The 21,879-nt window shown below is 43.4% G+C and overlaps 1 long non-coding RNA gene across 3 annotated transcripts in view; it reads right to left on the minus strand.

Moving 5' to 3' along the window:
- LOC139185744 (uncharacterized) overlaps positions 1-4,369 on the minus strand; it is a 47,894-nt gene extending 43,525 nt beyond the window's left edge. Inside the window, exons 1-2 of one of the 3 annotated variants that reach the window (XR_011569217.1) lie at positions 3,862-4,369; positions 2,532-3,297 (exon numbers count right to left, since the gene is read on the minus strand). This is a non-coding gene — a long non-coding RNA (uncharacterized lncRNA). Of the gene's footprint in view, positions 1-2,045; positions 2,104-2,531 lie in introns of all 3 variants that reach the window. The other 2 variants (XR_011569216.1, XR_011569218.1) reach the window with 2 other exon arrangements.
- Positions 4,370-21,879: the final 17,510 nt, after the last annotated feature.

The following is a 21,879-nucleotide window of genomic DNA, read 5'->3' on the forward strand; positions in this document are numbered from 1 at the left end:
CACCCTCTCTAGCAATTGTTATTTATAGACATTTTGGCCATGCTGACCAGAGAGAGGTGGTACTTACTGTATTTTTGATTTGCATTTCTCTAATAATTAGCAACGTTGAACATTTTTTCACGTGCCTGTTGGCCACCCGTATGTCAGGAACAGAGAAGTCTAACCTCTTACGGCTTCTGTCAGTTTAGTTGCTTCACTGTGATGACTGATCAGACAAGTTTCCTGCAGGCACCAACTCCTCTCCCTCTGACCTTCACACATAATTCAGTTCACTTCTCTTTCTGGAGAGTTCTCTCACACACATACGTACCATGAGCTTTCTCATAGCTCTTTATCTCTCATTTGCAGCTTCTCTCCCTTCCTTATCCCTTCTCACTCCATTTGTGAACCTAAGAACGATGCCAGCAATTCATCACTCCAAATCATGAGTGGTGCTAGAGACACACCTTTGTCAAGGAAAGATGGAGGTATGGAAGTAAAATTAAACATAAAATGGAAATTATCACTTCTGGAATTCTGGAACCATCCACTGAAACTTCAGAACCCCCCTTTACAAATAACTTAGGATCACCATTAGAGAATCTCCAGTTTGGAAAAGATCATAGAGGTAATCTGACCTGAGTGCATACATTCTACATCATTCATATGTTCATTGGAAAACAAAGCCAGTCTATCGTTGGTGCATAGCACTGGGACAGGTGACAAGTCAGACCTAAACCCTGTCCTTAAGAAGCTTTGTATTTCAGAAAGGGAAAGTATTAGTTGCTCAGTTGTGTCCAACTCTTTGTGACCCCATGGACTGCAACCTGCCAGGCTCCTCTGTCCATGGCAAGAATACTGGACTGGGTTGCCATTCCCTTCTCCAGGGAATCTTCCCAACTCAGGGATCAAACCCAGGTCTCCCACATTTCAGGCAGATTCTTTACTGTCTGAGCCACCAGGGAAGCCCTTAGTAATTCAGGGGGACTAGAAGCCACCCTGGGAAGGGAAGTGCAAAATTCTATGGCCCAGACTAGATCTCGTGGGGAGGAGGTCAGGAGAATTTTTGCAGAACAGGAGATTTTTGGACTGGTTCTTAAGGGAGAGGAAAATTCTCTTGGTTGCAAGTAACAGAAATACCATTTAGGTAAAAAGGGAATGTATTGGAAGGTTAGTCGTGACCTTGGGAAGGGCAGGAGTGCTGTGGCTTCAAATGTTCTTAGGGCCCACACTACGTGCTCACTTGGGTGCTCTCTGCACATCAGTCTTATTCTCTCTTATGGCAGATGGGCAGCAAACTGGGCTGCCGCACATTCCCCACCTCATGTGTTACAGCTGCACCACCAGAGACTGCTGCTGCTGCTGCTAAGTTGCTTCAGTCGTGTCCGACTCTGTGCAACCCCATAGACGGCAGCCCACCAGGCTCTGCCATCCCTGGGATTCTCCAGGCAAGAACACTGGAGTGGGTTGCCATTGCCTTCTCCATTGTGTGAAAGTGAAAAGTGAAAGTGAAGTCGCTCAGTCGAGTCTGACTTATAGCGACCCCATGGACTTCAGCCTACCAGGCTCCGCCATCCATGGGATTTTCTAGGCAAGAGTACTGGAGTGGCTTGCCATTGCCTTCTCCTACCACCAGAGAGGACCCATTCTATTTCCTCAGAACCTGTTTGAAAAATCCTGGAGACCGAGGCAGGGCCCACCACAGAGCTGATCAGCAAGGGCTACATCACACACACATGGCCCTTGGAGAACAAACCATGCATTGGCCATTCTCAGAACAGGGACACTCTGGGGATTCAAACAACCATTCCATGTAGGGACATAGGGTCTTCCAAAGACTATCCTCCAGAGCAGGAGTCTCCTAAATGATTTACCAGCAGCAGGGTAGAAGCTGCCCTAAGGAGACTCTAGAAAACCAAGCTTCCAGCTCAGTGTTGTTCTATGTATACACTCTTTGCCCCTGGCTTCTTGCTTCACACATGCTTAGTTAGCACTAATTATAAGCAAATGCAAGGGCAGATCATGAGAGCGGAAAGACCCAGTCATTTGATCATGGCCATAATTACCAGTTGAATACACTGCATTCTTCTAAGTACACTCTTTCGTTTGATTCTCATCACAACTCTGTAGGGTAAGTAAAAGTGAAACAGTGATGAATACCCTATTGAGCACATGTTACGTGCCAAGCACAAGTTTCTCCTGTACAATGAAGTGAATCAGCTGTATGTATACACATATTCCCTCCCTCTTTAGCCTCCCTCTCTCCCCATATCCCACCCCTCTATGTCATCACAGAGCTCTGAGCTGAGCTCCCTGTGCTATACAGCAGCTTCCCACTAGACAGCTATTTTATACACGGTAGTGCATATGTGTCATTGTGTTCCACCCTCCCTTTCCCCTCTATGTCCACAAGTCTGCCCTCTACATCTGCAAGATAGTGACTCTTTTGACCAGCACTTACTGGGTTGAAGTCTCAGCTCTGTTGTATTTGCCTGTTGTCACAAGAGAAAAAAAAAGTCATGTGTATGAGCATACCAGGTGCAGACACTCACCTGTGTGAAGGCATTTCAAGGGGTCCGATTTGTAGAGGTCAAATATTGTGTCCAAGGTCACTCAGCTGGTAAGTGACGTGTTTGTTTCCTAGGGCTGCTCTAACAAATAACCACAAACCTGGTGGCTTAAGACAACGGAAATGTATTCTCTCACAGTTCTGGGGTCCAGAAGTCCAAAGTCAAGGGGCCAGCCGGACCACACTCCCTCCAGAGTCTCTAAGGAGAAACACTTCTGTCCTCTTCTAGCTTCTGGTGGCTTCAGGTGTTCCCTGGCCTATGACAGCATCACTCCAGTCTCTGCTTCCATCTTCACATGACCTTCTCTTCTGCATCTGTGTCTTCTCCTTATTGGATACAGGACTCATCCTGCAGGGGGATCTCATCTCAGAAATCCTTAATGTATTTACATCTGCTGAGGCCCTTTTCCCCAATAAGGCCACAGTCACAGGTTCCTGGGGTTAGGAGGTGCTCTTATATATATATATATATAATTTTTTTTTTTTTTGCAGGGGGCACCGTTTAACCCACTACAGCTGAGTAGCTGGCATTCAACCAGGCAGCCCAGCTCTAGAACGTAGCCTCGTAACCATAATGCTACTCCCTCTCTCACATGCTGACTTTTCCCAGGTGTCAAGAAAATGCCTGCTAAGTCCATCTGAGCTTTTCACAGATCATCGCAGGTCTGAAGGGCTCATTTTTCTGGGTTGATATCCTGTCCTTGTTTTGGAAGAGCAGCACGTGAAGTCCAGACTCTCCGACGCACGTCCTGATTAAGGAGAGGAAAAACAGCATATTGGGTTTCTTTTAAAAGAGGACTGAAGTCAACTTCGCAAACGTTAAAAGCTTATATATTTAAGAAATTTCAGGCAGAAGTATAAAACCTCATTGCCTCCAAATCACAGTTGACAGAACCACCATTGACAAAGAATTACTCCACGCGCAGTGAAAATCTGACAAAACGCAGTGATAGTCCAAACAACGGTGTTAGGTCATTACCCAGACTCCAGCAGAGTGAGACTTCCACCATCGTTCCTCTGTGATGAGGGAAAACAGGTTTTGAAATGAAGCCTGCAGCTTAAGTGTAGAAAACTTAAAGCTGTAGACAATCAATATTGTCATTTAAAGGGTGAACTTTATTTCTTTTGAGGTAAAGCGATGAACCCAGGCAAAGCACTCACTCTATCAGATATGATTTGAAACAGCTGAAAAATAAACCTCTGACAATAAGATTTTAGGACAGAAACGCTGCCAGAGCTCTAAGTGCCTTCGAGAATAATAAAAAGAAAGTAAACAATGCCAGAGGCCAGACGAACAAAAGGAAAATTCTTACTTCGTTTGTTCTCATCAAATACCGGAGAAAAATAATCTGTGCTTAGGCAGTTCTCCTGGAGTCCAAATTCCTGCCCTGTGATCATCATTCTGTTTAAGCTCTGTGCTTTCAGGCTGTCATAAAATGCCTTACGCTGCTGGAAGGGGCCAAGATGGTTTTCGATCTAAAGCCACTGAGAGCCTCAAGGCAGATTCTAAAGGCCTTCACCACCTGAGCCGGGCCATCTGGGCTCTTCCTTCCACCGCTGTGACATTGTCTTGGCGTCTGACCCCTGAGGGAGAGCCGAGTCCATTAGTGGAATCCTCTTGCCTTCAGCAGCTTCAATTAGCCAAGAGTATGGCATGAAGCGGAGGTGCTGGTAATAGAAAACAACACATCATAGGAAAGCCCTCTGGATTAGGCCAGTAAGCAGAGGCTCATTCTGCCCAACACCCAGACCTGCCTTATGAACAAACTCACTGGTCACTGAGGGAATGAGGAATGGGTGAGTGACAAATTGGGTTGTTGCTTCTAAACGGAGCCTTGACTGAATCAACATGCATGTAGTGATCAGCTGACTAGCAGCAGGATTTTATTAACACTCGCTGTGCTGAAGCTTGCTGAGGAACACGGTCCCAGAGGCACATGTTGGGATGAGGACCTCCTGGTAACTTACTCCTTTGGATGGAGTCCAAGAGTGCCACGTGCCCTGTGGAATTCTACGCTGTAGCCGGGCAGGCTTCAGAGAGATTCCAGGGCAATGATGACAGTACTTATTTAGGCTGCAGGTTATCTGCTTGTCCTCCTCTGGTTCTCTCTAGGCCTAGGGACATGGTTGGTGTCAGATGACAGGGGTCTGGTTCCATTTACCAGAACGAGCTTTTCATGTCATACACCCTCCAGAAGATCTGAAAAGCCTTTTCTCTTGGCCACTACTTAGGAAAGAAGGCATCATAACCTGGCAAAGCAGCGGGGATCTCTGAGTCGGGGCTTGCTACTCATCTTGGTGCTATTTGTGGAAGCTCTTGGGACAAGTGTCCAAAAACCTCTTTAGAGCTCTTGCAATTAATCCTAAAGTTCTGGTTGCCAGTCTTAGGTAGAAACATATGGATTACAAATGATTTGATTATTATTATTTCAAGAAAAAGCTAAAGCATTATAATGAGGGCTGTAGTACAATGGTGAGACAGTATGGATAGGGAGAGAACTTGTCGTATTTTTTGGAGTCTTTTGTTTAACTTGTGGAAAATGGCATTTTAAAGGGAACTGATGAGACATTTTTATGAAGTCAATATATAACAACTGTCTTTCCCCCATCCAAGTTCTAAACCGTGTAAGAGACAAGGAATAAGGCAGAGGGTGGTTAAGATATCACCTTAATGAGGACAGCTGAGATATATGGCATGGCTAGCTCTGCACCCTGATTAGGAAGCATTGCCACATGGGCAGTCTTAGAAAACTTGTCTCCCCTGAGAGACCAAAGACAAAAACAGAGCAGAGCAGAGTGTGAGCTTTTCCGGGGAAGCTGGCTTCTACCAGGAAGGGAGAGAGAAAGGGCCTGGATGACACCTGTTTTCCCTTCCACTCGTTCCCACTGGAAACTTGCACAGCCTCCCTAGAATGTTAGTGATGAGGTAAGAAAATGCCGTTTAGGGGAAGTCTCCATCCCTGGAAACCAGAGAGGAGTGAGAAAGTGTTCTCCCATTAATAGGAACTTAAATGGTTAAATCTGTCTTCTTGATACAAACATTCATTTGCAGCCAAATAAATCCCTCTTGTGCTCTCTGGGTAGTTTCTCCAGCAGAGGCCTGTGGTACATAGGGAGTTTTCACCAAGAGCAGAGCTCTCATGAGTCCAGAGCTTTATCTACTGCTTAACGATTCTAAGATTTGTATCCCCTGCCACAAGCCACTACTCAAACCATCAGCTCAAAGCTGCCATGGATACATCCCACGAGGGCAGCCCCAGACCTGAGTTTCATTGGAGTCTGACATTTTTCATTATGAACATTAGTGATTCACACCCCAGCTTCACTTAGAATCACCTAGGGAGAGCTTTCAAAAACAACTGATAACCAGGTCTTCCCTCAAGCCAATAATACAGGAAACTCTGGGGATGAGCCTGGCATGGGTGGTTTTTACAAAGCTCTCCAAGGGGTTCTAACATGCAGTCTAGTTAGAGAATCCCTAATGTTGATGACTTCCATTTGTCAGGATTGGAAATTACTGACACTCAGGTTGGCAGAATTCTGAAGTAGGCGGTATAGACTTGTGGTTAAAACTGTTTGCTCTGGAGTCAGGCAGTTTGAGTTTGAATCCTGATTCCCTTCCTTACTGAGTGTTGGCTAAGTTACTTAAACATTCTTAGTCTCTTCAAGGTGAGCAATGTTGCTGTCCAGTCGCTAAGTCATGTCTGACTCTTCGCAACCCCGTAAACGGCAGCATGCCAGGCTTCCCTGTCCTTCACCATCTCCTGGACTTTGTTATCTCGTGTCTGTTGAGTTGATGATGCCATCCAACCTTCTCATCCTCTGATGTCCTCTTCTCCTCCTTCCCTCCTTCAATCTTTCCCAGCATCAAGGTCTTTCCCAGTGAGTCAGCTCTTCCCATCAGGTGGCCAAAGTATCGGAGTTTCAGCTTCAGCATCAGTCCTTCCAGTGAATATTCAGGACTAATGTCCTTTAGGATTGACTGGTTTGATCTCCTTGCTGTCCAAGGGACTCTCAAGAGTCTTTTCCAGCACCACAGTTCAAAAGCATCAATTCTTTGACACTCAGGTTTCTTTAAGGTGACCAAGGACATCCATTAAAAGAAACTCACTCCAATGAGTATCATTGTGCAGCCTTGGTCTTCAGCTTTTATGGTCATTAACCCCAGAAGGGCTCCTTCTGTTTGACTCATCACCCCTTCAGATCTGTTGCAAATGGCAACAGAACACAGTTCTGCCATGCCAGAGAGTCCCTGTGGGTCTTAGGCTCTGAACACCTGAAATGGAAGGTGTCATCCTAAAATCAGGAGCTGGGTTTCCCCTGTCGAAAAATTTCTCTATCACTCACTGTCCCATGATATAAACATTTTTGTTTTATACATTCATAACATTTATATTATTAATTCATATTGGTTAAATTTTTAGACACTCAAAAACTTACTTGTTGGTCCATATTACAGCTATCCAGCCTGTAAGGATCAAGTCTTCTTGCTTTTATCTTCAGAAAATCACACACTGATGACTTCACAAATAGTTCTTGATTATGGGAATAATTATGGTCTTGGAAGAATTCTGTTTATATAACCAAGAACTCTTAGGTCTTAATTTTATAGCGGAAAGGGACCTAAGTAACCCAGATCTTGGAGCTGAAAGGTGACTTTCCTTGGGCCACACAGGCATACCGACAAGGCCCAAATCTGAGATCTTGTTCCAAGTCCATTTTTCTTTTTTACTTTGTCACATTGCCTCTCTTTGTGACTCTCTAACCTACTCCCCTCTCTTTTCTAAATCCATCTCTTTCCAGTTTCTCTTTCTGATGCAAATGTTCCAAATTCAGAGAAGGAAAATGGAGGAAAGGTTTGAATATAAATCTGGGGCTGCCATGTTTGGGTCGCTTTGGAGAATTCTTTTTCTTGCTTCGTAGCTTGTTTCTGTGTCAACTCAGGGCCCAAACGTTTCCCCAAGCAGTTGAATCAGCCACAGCTTGGTCCTCTGCCATCCCCACCCTCAGCCTGGCAGTGCCAATTGTAACCCACGGGCAGTGACACTGCTGCCATGCTCCCTGGAAAGGAGCCAAATGAGGCTAACAGAACTGCGGGGAGGGGGGGGGAGGGGAGCCTGGGAAGCCAAGGCAATACCTGTCACTGCTGTCATTGACTTGAGGCCAGTGTCCCTTCCTGCTGTTTTGATGGCTTTGGCCGTGAACACTCTCCTTACAAAGGAGGCTCTCACAGACTCCAGCCATGGAGCCTTCCAGCCAGGGTTTCAGGAAACTGGGGTGAAATGGACAGAACAAGAGTTGGTCCAAAGACTGAATTAGACAGGAGGTTCCCACTGCTTGGAAATCTATCTGTGTGTTCCAGAGGCTTGCAGAACAAAGACCTACACATGGTTATTTTGGCAAGAACGGGAAGGTTTAGATTATCCTTTTCCACCCCGTGAAAGTGGCCACCTAAGATGTGCACGCTGAAGGAACATCTGTTTTAGCACTAACAGAGCCTCGGTGCAGGCCTCCCCGTGGTCTTCAGAGCAGGCCCAGCACTAGCGATGGGAGAGCCGCAGCTGTCAGAGGCACACGTTGTGAATGGTTTTGTCTCTCTCTTTCATCTTATGTTTCCTGAGTGACAGGGACACTGAGTGTGCTCTGATGGGCTCCGTTCCCACCAGCTCCCACCAGCAAGCAACTGCGATATCCCATAAGGCCATGTCTTGCCTCCCTTAGGTGTTATTTTTGGAGTGGGCATTTGGGAAAACCAAACAAAATACCCAGCATGAGTCTTTGCACATCTTTCATACGCTGGGTGTCTGAGTGATGGAATCGGATCTGGCGGGTTATGCTGCATGGAAGACAGCTTCCCCAAGGCATCTGGAGCCCAGGTGTGCGGTTTCACTCCTGAGTCCCAGGTAGAGATATGAATGAGCAGGGAGAGCCAGGCACATGCAGCTCACCCACCCTTACTCCACAGAAATGACTTTACTCTCTGATGTACAAGGTCAAGATCTAATTTCATTTGTAGGTCAAGGTTAGCCACAATTGAACAGACAAACACATTAAGAATGATGGAATCTTGTACCTCCTTGTCAACCGCTTCATGTGACATAATGGTTAAGAGTTTGCATTCTGAAATCAGAGAGACCTGAGCTCAAATACCTGCTTTGACTGACTTTCTGTTGTGACCTTAGGAAAGAAAGTAAAACAACTTATCCATGCTGCAGTTCTCCATCTAGAAAATAAAGATAATTATAGTTCCCACCCAGGAGTATTGTTGTAATGCCTAAGAAGGAGAACACTTGTGAAAACCTAAAATGCCACTATGTCAGTCACACCACAAAAGCACAATTAATTTATTATTATCCATCTTCAAAGCATGGACTTCCCTCCACCCTACCTCTTTCCAAACACTTCCATCTAGAGCTGTCCATTCTGTCTTCTCCCACTGTGAGAATGTCCTTATCCTAAACCAAAATGTCACTCACCTTGTCCTCTGATCTTTGCATTTGAATCAACCTTTGGAGCCACTTGTTAAGAATCAAATCCCTTTTCATAATGGCAGTGACTGGGCTACTGCCTCTCACAGCCCTAAAGGATATCCTTTACATTGCAGTCTGTGTAAATGGCACCCCCTGGTGCCAGCCCTACAGGAGAGGAGAATAGGAAGGATGGAGGGGAAGAAGGGCTGCAGAGAGATGGACCATATCCTTTTTAACGAAAATGCTGGAGAAGAAAAAAAGGATAATAATGTTCCTCCTTCTCCAGGCAAAGCAGTTACAACTCTATTAACACTTGTCCACATAACATGATTTCACATCAAAGACCATTACCCTTGGATCATACTCCTCCGAAAGTGAGAGCCCTAGAATTAAGTCCATATTCCAAGGGAGACATGACCAGGGCTAAAGAGAGTGGAGACTGACCTCCTTTGTTTTGCTAGATACTATAATTAAGGCTTCTCTTAATTATACCAACTTCCCTTTTCCAGTTGGTAAAGAATCCACCTGCAATGCAGGAGACCCCGGTTTGATTCCTGGGTCGGGAAGATCTGCTGGAGAAGGGATAGGCTACCCACTCCAGTATTCTTGGGCTTCCCTTGTAGCTCAGCTGGTAAAGAATCTGCTTGCAATGCGGGAGACCTGGGCTCAATCCCTGGGTTGAGAAGATCCCCTGGAGAAGGGAAAGGCTACCCACTCCAGTATTCTGTCCTGGAGAATTCCATGGACTGTTATAGTCCATGGGGTCACAAAGAGTCGGACACAGCTGAGCTGTGTCACTTTCATAATTAAGGTACCACTGAGAAAAAAGGCAGTCTTGGTACTTATAACAATTATTTTCGGGATGATGACTTTGGCCTTTAATCACATATTATCTTGCAATATCTCATTTGTTTTTAATTATCACTCACCTTTTATTTGTTTCACTTTTTATTTGTGTCTTTTCATACTGTGTATATTGGGAGTTCCTTGAGATGTGTTTGTGTTTTGAACATTTTAATGACTCCTGTTAAGTCTAGCCCAGTGAAATGTATCTAATCTGAAAACTTAAGTAGAAACAAAGGAAAAACAATATTTGCTAAATTTAAAATGGCCACCGAGGCAATGGAATAAATATATTCTGTGTGTATCCTAGCGTTCTTGGGATAAAGAACCCTGGAAAAAAATGATGGTAATTTCTTATTTGGTTAATGAATCATAATTCTCCAAAGTACAAGCATGACGCTTGTGGGAGCCCTTAGTGATAATTCTTCACGTGTGGTTTTCTCTCTCACATGTTTCTTCACATGCAGTGATTTTCAAACTACGCTCTGTGGAGCCCCTGGGGTTCCACAGGGATGTCCTGGGGATGTGTGGGAGTGGCAGAAAAAGACCGCACAGAGGGTGGGGCTGCCCTCAGCCCTCCATCTCACTCTGAGCTGTTGGCCTTTAACTGTTGTATGTGTTGGACTTCTCTGTAATATCTCCTTTGGGAGAAAAAAAAAAGTTTAAAAATCATCAGTTGAACCACTCCCTGGTCCCTTGAGAGTGGAAGGGAATACGATCACTTCCAAGCTCCCTCTTATATAACAGATTTAAAGGTGAAGTGGATTTGAAGAGATAAGGTTTTTAATCGCTACATCTGGCCCTACTACGTTTAAAACTCTCAGTAGTCCTGGTCTCCAGGGAAAACAACCACACCATCCGCATTCTCGCCAAGCCTTCCCGCTCCTGGCCACATACCCAGCTGGAGGTGGAATCAGATCTGGAGGAAGCCTGGGGATCTGACCGACACTGTCTAAGCACTGGCCCCATTTGTGATTTGCTTCAGGTTGAGGCGAGTTCTTTGAGAACTCTAGTTCTCTTCTTCTGTTTTGATGATGGGGGAAAAAGGATCTATTCTACTTTCTGAAAGGGAACTCTCATGTATTTTTCTTACTCAGAGATGACAGTCAGATATCTAAAACTGGGTTATATACTGTCCCTTGGTTGGTGATCTTCTCTGTGGAAGTTTCTGAAGGAAGGGGGCAGGGTAGGCAAACATATTTCCTTTCTCAGCCAAATTCCTGGGGGTCCACTGGGGAGAAGCCAAGCGAGGGCACTCTAATCTCTACCTTGGGCTCCCAGATGATATTTTCTGACTGTCAGGCCTTCTCCAAGAATCATATTTTAATAAGGATTTGGGGTTCATACCAAACTCTCATTATTTTATGTGCTATAAATATTTAGAAATATCTTAACTCTGCTGGTCCATTGTTTCTTTATCTGCAAGATGGAGATAATAATATTTTTCACAGAGGGCACTCGGCCTGTTTAAATGAAGATGGATGACAAAATAACTAGGAGAAGTCTGGAATAATGTTGGAAGGGGTAAGTAACAAAAATGTATTGGCTGAGATGAGTGACCCACACTCTGGAGCACTGGGAAGGAGAGGGACAAGGAACCGCATGTGGTGAAATGTCATCACACTAGAAAAGGGGACTTGCTGTGATGTCTTCACTCCCCTAATACTTGTGGAGCAGCAGGAAAAAATCTGAACTATGTTCAATGTAAAAAAATCCACGAACTGAAACATAAGGAAATCTTGCCATTTATCTTTTCTTTCAGTGTTATCACAAATAAAACCAGTCTGTGACCAATAAAAACATACAAGCTTTCCTCCTAATCTGTGTTGTGTGCTCAGATGCTCAGTTGCGTCTGACTCTTCAACCCCAGGGACTGTAGTTGCACTTAACATACCAGGAAAGAGGAGCTTCTTTGAAAGTAACTTTAGTTAAGAAATGTATCTTTTTCTTTAGAAGGATTCCACCCAACTTGATATTTTGGATTACGTTTAAGGGAACTCACAGGCACTGAGTGTCTCCTATTTGTGCTGCTATTAAGTTCAGAATAGGGTTAAAGTATAATAGCTTATAAAGGCCTGTTGCTGTTGCTGCTGCTAAGTCGCTTCAGTCGTGTCCGACTCTGTGCGACCCCATAGACGGCAGCCCACCAGGCTCCCCCATCCCTGGGATTCTCCAGGCAAGAACACTGGAGTGGGTTGCCATTTCCTTCTCCGATGCATGAAAGTTAGACCTCTTTATTTCTCTGCAACTAATCTCATAAGTCCTCATCCTACTGGGCCAGGCATGGGGAGAAGGAAGAAGCAGACAAAAGACAGAAACTTTTCTATTTACAGGAGTCTTTGGATTTGAAACAATCTCTTAAAGTTCAAATAGATGCTTTAGGGTAACCTATGTATCTTTGGGGAAATGTTTTATCACTTAGGTTTCCTACCTCCCTCAACCAAGATGGCATCTGGCTAAAGAGGGAAGCCGTGTCACCATGGTGACGGGGAAAAGGATCCACCAGCTGGGTCTCTGACCCAGTGTGGTTGGCTAGGTCTGTACCCTGTCTTGTCTGATATCTGTGGTGCAAGTCCATGGCTGGTGAAACTCGTGGTCTGTTTGCTGCTGGCTCTCGTCCCCTTAAATGGTCTGGTTTGGGGTACTGGTGGCATCTGATTGCTGGCTCTGTGGGGTAGCATGTTCACAGTCTTGAACAACCAACTAGATGTCCACTACCTTCCTGGTGCTCCGGAGCCATGACCTTCGTTCTCCCCCACACCCAGACAGAGTTTACTCCACAGTCGCTGTGTGGGGTTCTTTTCCCCCACGGGACAGCTTCACTTAGGGCCAGTACAACCTTCTCTTGGCCCCAAGAAACCTAGGAATTCACACATCTTCACCTAATTTTTGGAGAAAATCTACGGCCTGTCCCCAGTCATTATGCTAGCACTTCACCTTCTCCAATCTACCACTCAAGCAATGTCCTGTTTAAGCAGGAATTCTTTAAAAAGACTTAACATTTTCTCAGTCTTCCCAGGGAACCCTCTCTCCTCTGGGATTCCCTTAAAGTTATTTTACTTCTTAGAATCCTTTCTGGAGTTTCGCTTCTGCTTCCAATCTTAAAGGGATTCTCCTGCATAATAGCCTTCTCTTTCCTGAAGCAGCATCCGCCCACTTCCTTCCCCAGGGTCATAATACTGCAAGAGATCTGTCAAAGGAAAACAGCAGGAAGCATTGACTGTTCCCATTAGCCTCTTCACACGTTATTTTATTTAATCCTTGCCATAACACTCAGGGGTACTGTCCCCCATTTGCAGATGAGGAGACTGAGGTTCAGAGTAGCTACTTACCCAAATGATTGAGCCAGGATTGAAAGCAAATCCTGTATATTCCATCATGTTAGACTCCTCCCAAGGACCTGTAGGCAGCAGACACTGATGAGTTGTTCTCCACTGACAAGGAGTTGCTATTCTGCTGGATGTCCCCAGCGCTTCAATCTCATTTGTCTTTCACATTTGCTCCCCACTCCCATCTGCAGTGAAATGCAGGAGAGAAAAACTTTGCAGCCTTTTAAGGTGCTTGATCAATAAGTCACTTAATACAGAATTAACACATCATCACTGCAATTACAAGTTGTTTCTCTGGGAAAACAAATGAGTTGCTCACTTGTTTATCACCACTCCCTTTGGAAAGAGCTATCGACCATAGCAAAGTACAGAGTTTACCATAAACAATAAAAGGTGAGTGAAAAGGCTTTTTAAAACAAGACCAAACATTTGGCTGGAGCCCAGAAGACATTACTCTTCGTCCATTAGTATTCTCTCCTACACAGTTTTCCAGAGGAGGATGAAATTCCTTGGGTCATGTTATAAACATTCATCTTCTAAATCACGCCCATAATAGAAAGAACAGAAGACGAAGCATGTGCTGTAAGTCATTTGCCGGCACAATGTGCTCTGCACACGATAATATAACATGTGGGGTCAACCCCTGCGTCAAAGACCAAATACACAAGTGTAAAGAGATGGGAGGAAAAAGACAGACTCCACATGGCCAGCCTGGAGGAGGGCGGGGTGTCCCTTAGGGAGGGGAGTCTTGGAAAAGCCTTGTTGGGGAGGAGCTGAGGGGAACCTGGAATCATTAGACTTTGGAGCCATTTGGGGCAGAGTTGGGAATAAGTGTGTGAGTGAGGGGCAGAGCTCAGTGGAGAAGGGAAGTGAACATGCTGGGGAAAACCAGAGATTTCTTGGCCAGCGTATGATTAGATATAGTCTAGAAGGGATCCGCAGTATGTACCTACTGGCCGAGCAGGCAGACAGAAGATAATTTCTTCCCCTCTCTCTCATTAGTCCTTAACTCTCCAGCCAAATACATCCTTCTGCTTTTTTATCCCTGACAAGGAACCAAGCAATATACACCTTTAGTCTGAGCCCTGCATTCCCTGCATGAATGCAGGAACCCTCCCTAGATGACTGGCCCTTTGTAACTGATGAACTAATTTGCCCCATCTTTTTACCCCTCTCCCCACAAGTTCACAACCCCTGTCTTACCTGAGCTCTTTAAGTCAAGCATCAAAACCCAGTGAAACAACTGTGATAGAACACTAGGCAAGGAGTCTGAAAACAGGTTCTGCCTAATTCACTGAATGGCCAAGAGTAATTATTATAATAATGAGTAAATATCTATTGATCAACTGAGCGTTTAATAGGTTGGGTCCTACGCTAAGCACTTATAGTTATTATTTTAGGGAAACTATCACCATAATTTTAATTTTCAAAAATTTTGTTATTTATTTATTTATTTGGCTGTGCCTGGTCTTCATTGCCAAACATGGGATTTTTAGCAGTGGCATGTAAACTCTTAGCTGTGGCATATGGGATCTAGTTCCCTGAACAGGGATCAAACCAGGGCCCTCTGCATTGGGAGTATGGTGTCTTAGCCACTGGATTACCAAGGAAGTCCTTATCACCATTATTTTTAAATTTTCTGGTAACTGGAAGCTTTGATACCTCATTAACTTGTCTTCTTTTTTTCCCATGGTTATTAAATTTGAAAATAAAACAAAACTCCACAAAAGCCTTTCCTGATTCTCAGGGTCAAGAGGAGGAAGGGACTGTGTGCACATCAGGATCTTCTGGCATCTTCTTCAGTGGAATCCAAGTGGGAGGCAGAGGGTAACAGTAGAAAAGGGAAGATGGGCAGATCCTTAGGGGCAGGAAGGAAGGAAGGAGGAAGGAAGGAAGATGCTGCCCTGGGAGACACATATCTATGTACTGAGCAGTGACCACTCCCTTTGATACTGCTGAATAATCAGAGGCCTATGCTCAAATCTCTGCCTTTGTACAAATTTCCTAGATAACTGTGGAAAGTGACTTTACCTTCATGAGCTTTGCCTCCTGCTTTGTAAGATTAGCAGTGGCCAGTTACCAAGCTCAGAGGATAGAACCATGGTTCAGGCTCTTGCTCCTTGACAGACTAGCTGTGTGTGACCTTGAGTGAGTCACTGAACATCTTCTGAGCTCATAGTCTCATCTAAAATGGAAACATCGACCTGCTTCTCTACTTTACAGATGAATATAATAATGCTGGGTCCAGGGCTTTTTAAGCTCAAGGACATACTTATGAAGCAAAGGGATTGAAAGGTGATGACAAAGGTCCCTTTTGCCTAAGACAAATTCAGATTTTACAGTGCAGTGTTCTTATTCACAGAGAACAGCCTTGCAAATCCTCCAGCAGCCCCACTGCTCCACAGGACTACCCCTCATTTCCAGCAGTTGTAGTTGAGGAGAGGCTCCTCTGGGTGCTTATTCACCAGGTATCGTTATCTTATTTCTCCACTGATCAGAGTTTGGCCAAAGAAGAAAAGATTTCTCCCTCAATCTGGCAGTTGTTTTCTTCTTCACTCTAAAGACAAGGTCAAGTTCAAGGAACTGAATTCCTTAGGAAAGGATTCCCTTATAGTCTGGAAGAAATTAGTTCATAGTTAGGATGGGTGTGTCGAGACCCTTGTGACTCTCTCATCATTCTTATAAATGAAGCTAAAGTTTGATAGTATTGACCCAGGCATTAACCATGACTGTTTTTTATGGGCTGTTTCAGGTGCCCTTTGTGAATTTCATGATCCTTTCTTATAGAATGGGTGGAGTGCTTTGTTTTTAAGTTATTGATTTAAATTAATCATAGCTCATCCTGTCCAAACACTGGACTGTGTACACAGGTGGACAGGCTATTCATCTTTAGGCATTTAAATCCTGCCTACTCTTGCATATTGGTAGAGATAGACTATCAAGCTGCAAAAATATAAGTATCATTTCCCAATGAGACCTCTCATCTTATACTGCTTCTGAAAGGTTATCAAAATAAAACAGAAACTTTCAGCTTCGGAACCTATACTCTGATTTTTAAAAAGTGGTTAATGATGGTGAAATAAACTGAATTCTGTATTTGGAGTAATCAAATTTGATCTTTTTGGGAAGTCCCAAGTCCACTAAATATTAACTATGCATTCATGAGTAAGTCCGGAGAAGGCAATGGCACCCACTCCAGTACTTTTACCTGGAAGATCTCATGGACAGAGGAGCCTGGTAGGCTGCAGTCCATGGGGACGCTAAAAGTCGGATACGACTGAGCGTCTTCACTTTCACTTTTCACTTTCATGCATTGGAGAAGGAAATGGCAACCCACTCCAGTGTTCTTGCCTGGAGAATCCCAGGGACAGGGGAGCCTGGTGGGCTCCCGTCTATGGGGTTGCACAGAGTCGGACACGACTGAAGCGACTTAATGAAGCAGCATGCATGAAGTAGCAGCAGCATGAACAAGTCACTTCAATTATTTTAAATAGTAAAATTGCTTTTTTTTTTATGTGGATCATTTTTAAAATTTTTATTGAATTTGTTGCAATATTGCTTCTGTTTTATGATCTTCTGAACATCAGCTCAGTGTCCTCATCTGAAGATGAAGATCAGGTATAAAACTATACTACATCATTTTAAAATATAGATTTATTTTCATTCTAATATGCAAGATCTAGTCCTCATGAGGTATAACATGAGGGTAAGGAGTGCCTTTTGTTTCTCCTTGTTGTTAACATAGTGGACATGGAAGATGTTTGACATTTATTTATTAGATGGAATGGAACAGAGTTAATTGCAAGTGGTGCTAACTCGGAACATCAGGTTGATTTCCCAGCAGTATCCCTACTGAACCTCTTCCTTTTACAGAAGAAGGAACTGAGAGGGGAGGGGACCTCTCCCCAGAGAATTCAGCCAACAGGCCCATGGCACATTGCCTTTCATGGTGGACCTCAGACTAGAGACCATTTCACCTAAATCTCAGACCACTCTTCACTGCACAATAGCACGAGATTTTTGACCTAGCAATCAACAGAAAGGAGCCACCGTTAAACGAGGGAGAGAGGATGGAAGAGAAACAGATGGGGTGAGAGTACATATAAAGAGCCGGTATTCGGAAGTGTGAAGTTTGACATCCATATCAGTTTTTCAAGTGGAGGTGTCAAGTGGGAAACTGGGTAGTCTATGGGCAAGAGACAGGTCATGCCGGATATACAATTTTGGAAATTATTAGTGGACAGATGGTATTTAAAGTCATGGGACTGCATAAGGTAATCTAGGAAGGACTTCCACTTAGAGAAGAGTTCCCAGGACTGAGTCCTAGGGCATTCCAGCAGCTGGAGATCAGGAATATGAGAAGAGCCTTATAAAGTAAAGTTCACTGAGAAGCTACATTCCTTGAGATAGCAAGGAGAATAAAGAGAAGTGGGGAACTGAGGGCTATGCAAAGAAATTGTCTCAAAAGGGAAGGAGTGACCAACCGTGTCAAATAATGAGAACCGAGGTATGATTATCAGTCTTGGCAGCATGAGGGCTGTCAGTGAATTTGGCAAGAGCTGTTTTCATAGAGTTGTGGAGAGGAAAGCCTGATTGGAAGAATTTGAGAGAGAATGGGAGAAGAGGAAGTGGCAACTATAAACATAGATAACTCTTGTTAGAAGACTGAGTAGTAGCAGCAGCAGCAGCAGCAGCAGTAGGAGTAGGAGTAAAGGAAGAGCAGAGACATGGGAGATGGGGCTGCACACGGACTCGAGGGAGTGCTCAGATGATGCTGGAAATGATCCCAGGGCAACGAAGAGGAGAATGACTGGAGTTGATGAGAGGAGAAGGGAGCCAGAGACCCTAGAGAGGATTTAGCCCCAAGTAGGAGCCCAGGCAGACTGAGTATGGTGGTGTAGATCCACTTGGTAGCAAGTGTCAAAATTCTCTTCTGGGAACTCCTATTTTCTCAGTGAAAGGAGGAAAGAGATTGTTAGCTGAGAGGGGAGGACAGAAAAAGTATCGCAAGGTTGGGGAAAGCGAAGAGTTGTGAAATAATTGCGGAGGAGACTAATGACCTAGAGAACCGAAGCAGGACTGCTGGACTGCTTGTGCACTGCCTGGAAAGGAGTCAGGCTCTGTACATCTTCTCTGAAGGAAAGATGACCCGAGACCCTCAGGAAGGAGCCAACTTGAGAATTCGAGTCCCAATATAGCGCATGACTCAGTCCATCAGATTTGAATCCATATTCAATAATGCATATTTGGCCATTTTCCTGAAGTTCCATCGAAGGAAACTATAAACATTGTGATTTAAGATCTTTCCTGGCAACCCAAAAGAGGGCTCCAGCCTATGCCAAATGACAGAATTACAGACTCACCCTGGAAAGCTCCTTTCTCCAATAGAGGTTTTTATTGCCACGTTTCTTCTCCTAGTATAGTACTGTTCTCTTTATTGGTACCTTTATTTCCCTGACAGGTTTTTTTCTAAACATCAGTTTCCCAGCATCCATCATTTTTATAGCCCCTCTTCCCATTTTCCACACAAAATTTTTTTCTCTTACATTTTCCTTAGGAAAATCGCATTAATTTCATATGTTTACAAACTTTTACTATCCCATAAAGGTACTTTTCTCTACCCCCAGAGATGTATCTAGTCAGAGAAATAAAATATGTGAACCAAAGGCTTAGCATTCTTTTAAGCTAATTCATCCACATTAGCAAGGTCTCCTGAGTCTTTGACTGCTTTCTAAATGGATGATTCACCTGCTTGTGGAGAATTTCAATAATTTTTTGGTAATGGTCTTTGGTTTTCAGCCAGAGGTTGCCTCTGGAAACATATCTTTGTGAAGTTTTGAAACTCACAAACTTTGACTACAGTAATTCTCTAGGGATCTACCCCAGGGTCTGTTTTTCCTCTTCCTTCTTTTCTTTCTATTTTAAAAAATTTATTCTCAGGCCATTTTGATTAAGACCCATCCTTCTTTGGAGTAAGAAAAACATCCCCAGAATTAACCCAACTGTAGGACTTGATTTTTTCAAGATCAATGAAGGCAGCAGCTATAAACTATACTGCTTTAGATAGATTTAGATACATAAATAGATAAGGAATTTTAATTTACTTTTGAAACATATCAAAATAGAAACACACAAAAATATGATAAACTCTACACCTTCTTTCTGAAGCATATCATTTAGTAGTTCTTTTAGCAATAAACTCTTTGAGTTTTTATCTGAAAATGTCCATATTTTACCACCACTCCTGAGTGATAAGTTAGCTAGCTATAGAATTCTAGTATGATTTTAATTTTTGCTCAGCACATTGATGTATTACTCCATTGTCATCTGGTTTCTATTGCAACTATTAAGAAGTCTAAGTCTAAATATTTCTTTTTAGATAAATTATCTCTTAACTTGGGTTCCTTTCAGAATTTTCTTTTCTATAAGTGTTCTGCATTTCCACCCTGATGCATCTAGCATGTGAATTTGACTTTTTATTTCTCCTCTTTAGAGCATTGGACTTCTTATTGTATTTCTGAAGACTTATGCCATCAATTATGGAAATTCCTAGTCACTGAGTTTGTTTGTTTTCTTTAAACATTTGCTTTCTTTTTATTCCCTGTCCTTTTCCTCTTCTGAAACTCCTATTAGGCATAGGTTGGTCTTTTTTTCCCTCCATGCTTTTCACATCTATTTTATGGTTTCATTTTCTTTATTTCTCTTTGTTAATTCTCCTCAGAAAGATCTTCTAATTTTCTGATCCCCTCTTCATCTGTTTCTAATCTTTTATTTCTTCACTGATATTTTAATATTAATGTTTTTACCTCTATAAATTCCATTTTTATTGTATTGTTCTTTTCTTATGCTTCTGATTTCTTATTTTATGCTCTTAATTATTTAAATATATTTATTTTAAAGTCCCTGGGAAACTGTTCTATTATCTGAAGTATTCGAGCCTCCAATCCTTTCATTAGCTAGATCTTCTTATTCATGTTGGATTTTTTTAACTTATATGATTTCTAACCTTGTTGGTGGATTCATTCTTAGTGGGAATCTTGTTTTCCTGTGAGACTTGCCTGCAGTCTTGATTGTGGGAGCATCCCTCCAGAGGGGTATGAAGGGGAGTAGGGGGCAACTTGCTTCTCATTTGCTTCTGCAGGTGCCCCATAGGCCTCACTAGCTATAGATTTGGGGCTTCTGGCCCCTGAAGGTTGTCTGTATTTGAACCACTAATTTTCCAGGAGTGCAGGTCAGGGGTCTCCATTTCCCTGAACACTTCCACTCACTCAGAGCCTAGACTGAATTGGATGATCTCCTTGGGCCGCTGGGCAGAATGTTTTCTAGTCCAAACTTTCACTGGAATCCATTAAAAGTCCGGACTTCATACAGACATCTCAACTCCTTATATGAGAATCTTTGTCCCTTCATGGTTATTAAAATCCAACCTATGGCAGTGCCTGACCAATTACCATGCCCTCCTCATCGTGGCTGTGGCACATATACACAAGCCTGCCCTCCTGGGTTTTCATTTTCTCTTTATTTTTTTGGCATCCAGGTATCTCTGTATTGAAAATTAAAGCAGACATAAGAGAGAACACTCATAAACTTCCACTCCACATCTACATATCTATTAGCAACTACCCTCTACTTTTTCTCCAGTTACCATGGAAGAACCATTTGTGCCAAAAGGCCAGTCCCTCCACTTGGGCTCCAGCTCCCATGCCTCTCACTTATGCAAGAACATAATTTCAGGAATTCTCCTCTCTCTCCCCTGCCCTCACTTTCTCTTTTTCCTGGACTATTCGTATCAACATACATATGGTGTTATTTCTTCTATCTTAAAAAAACCAGCAAAAACCTCAGTCCTCTTCCTGTCCAACTGCTGCCCCACTGCTCTGCCCTCTTTAGAGAAAACTTCTCACAGTTTCTTCCTCCAATTTCTCTTCTCCATATCATTCCAACCAAGGCTTTGTCCTCAATATTTCACCAAAACCACTGTCTTCAAGGTCACCAATGACATCCACATTGCTCATTCAATACTCGGTCAGCATCTTACTTGACCTAGTAGCAGAATTTGATGTGGTAAATCATTCCCTTCCCCTGGAAATCTTTTATCTCTTAGTGTTCCGGACTCCTCATTTTATTTGTTTTTCTTTTTTCTCATCAGCATTTCTCAGCCTCCTTTGCTGAGTCTTCATTTTCCTTCCAAAGAGTAACTTTGGAATACCCCAGAGTTCAGTATTTGAACGTCTCTTTTCTAGCCACATTCAGTCTATGGATGACCTCATTCCAATCTCAAGACTTTAATGCCATTTGTATGCTGGCAACTGTGACTATGCACCTCTAGCTTATCTTTCTCCTAAATTCTAAATTCTTATGTCAAACTCACCAGTCAACATCTCCAAAAGTGTGTCCAGGGGACATATCTATCATATCTACTCCAAAACTGACCTCTTGATCTTTCCTATCAGTCCTGCTCTATCCTCCACAAAGGCTAGGACTAGAGAGAATACAGGAAAATGAGGCCAAAAATATAATACCCAGATCAGGCTACTAAATGTGGAGTCAAGCTAATGCAAGCAACTTGCATGCATGCTAAGTCACTTCAGTCATGTCCAACTCTTTGGACTATAGCCTGCCAGGCTCCTCTGTCCATGGGATTCTCCAGGCGAGAAACTGGAGTGGGTTGTCATGGCCTCCTCCAGGG

The sequence above is a fragment of the Bos indicus genome, chromosome 11 (assembly GCF_029378745.1).
Source record: "Bos indicus isolate NIAB-ARS_2022 breed Sahiwal x Tharparkar chromosome 11, NIAB-ARS_B.indTharparkar_mat_pri_1.0, whole genome shotgun sequence".
NCBI classification, from domain to species: domain Eukaryota; kingdom Metazoa; phylum Chordata; class Mammalia; order Artiodactyla; family Bovidae; genus Bos; species Bos indicus.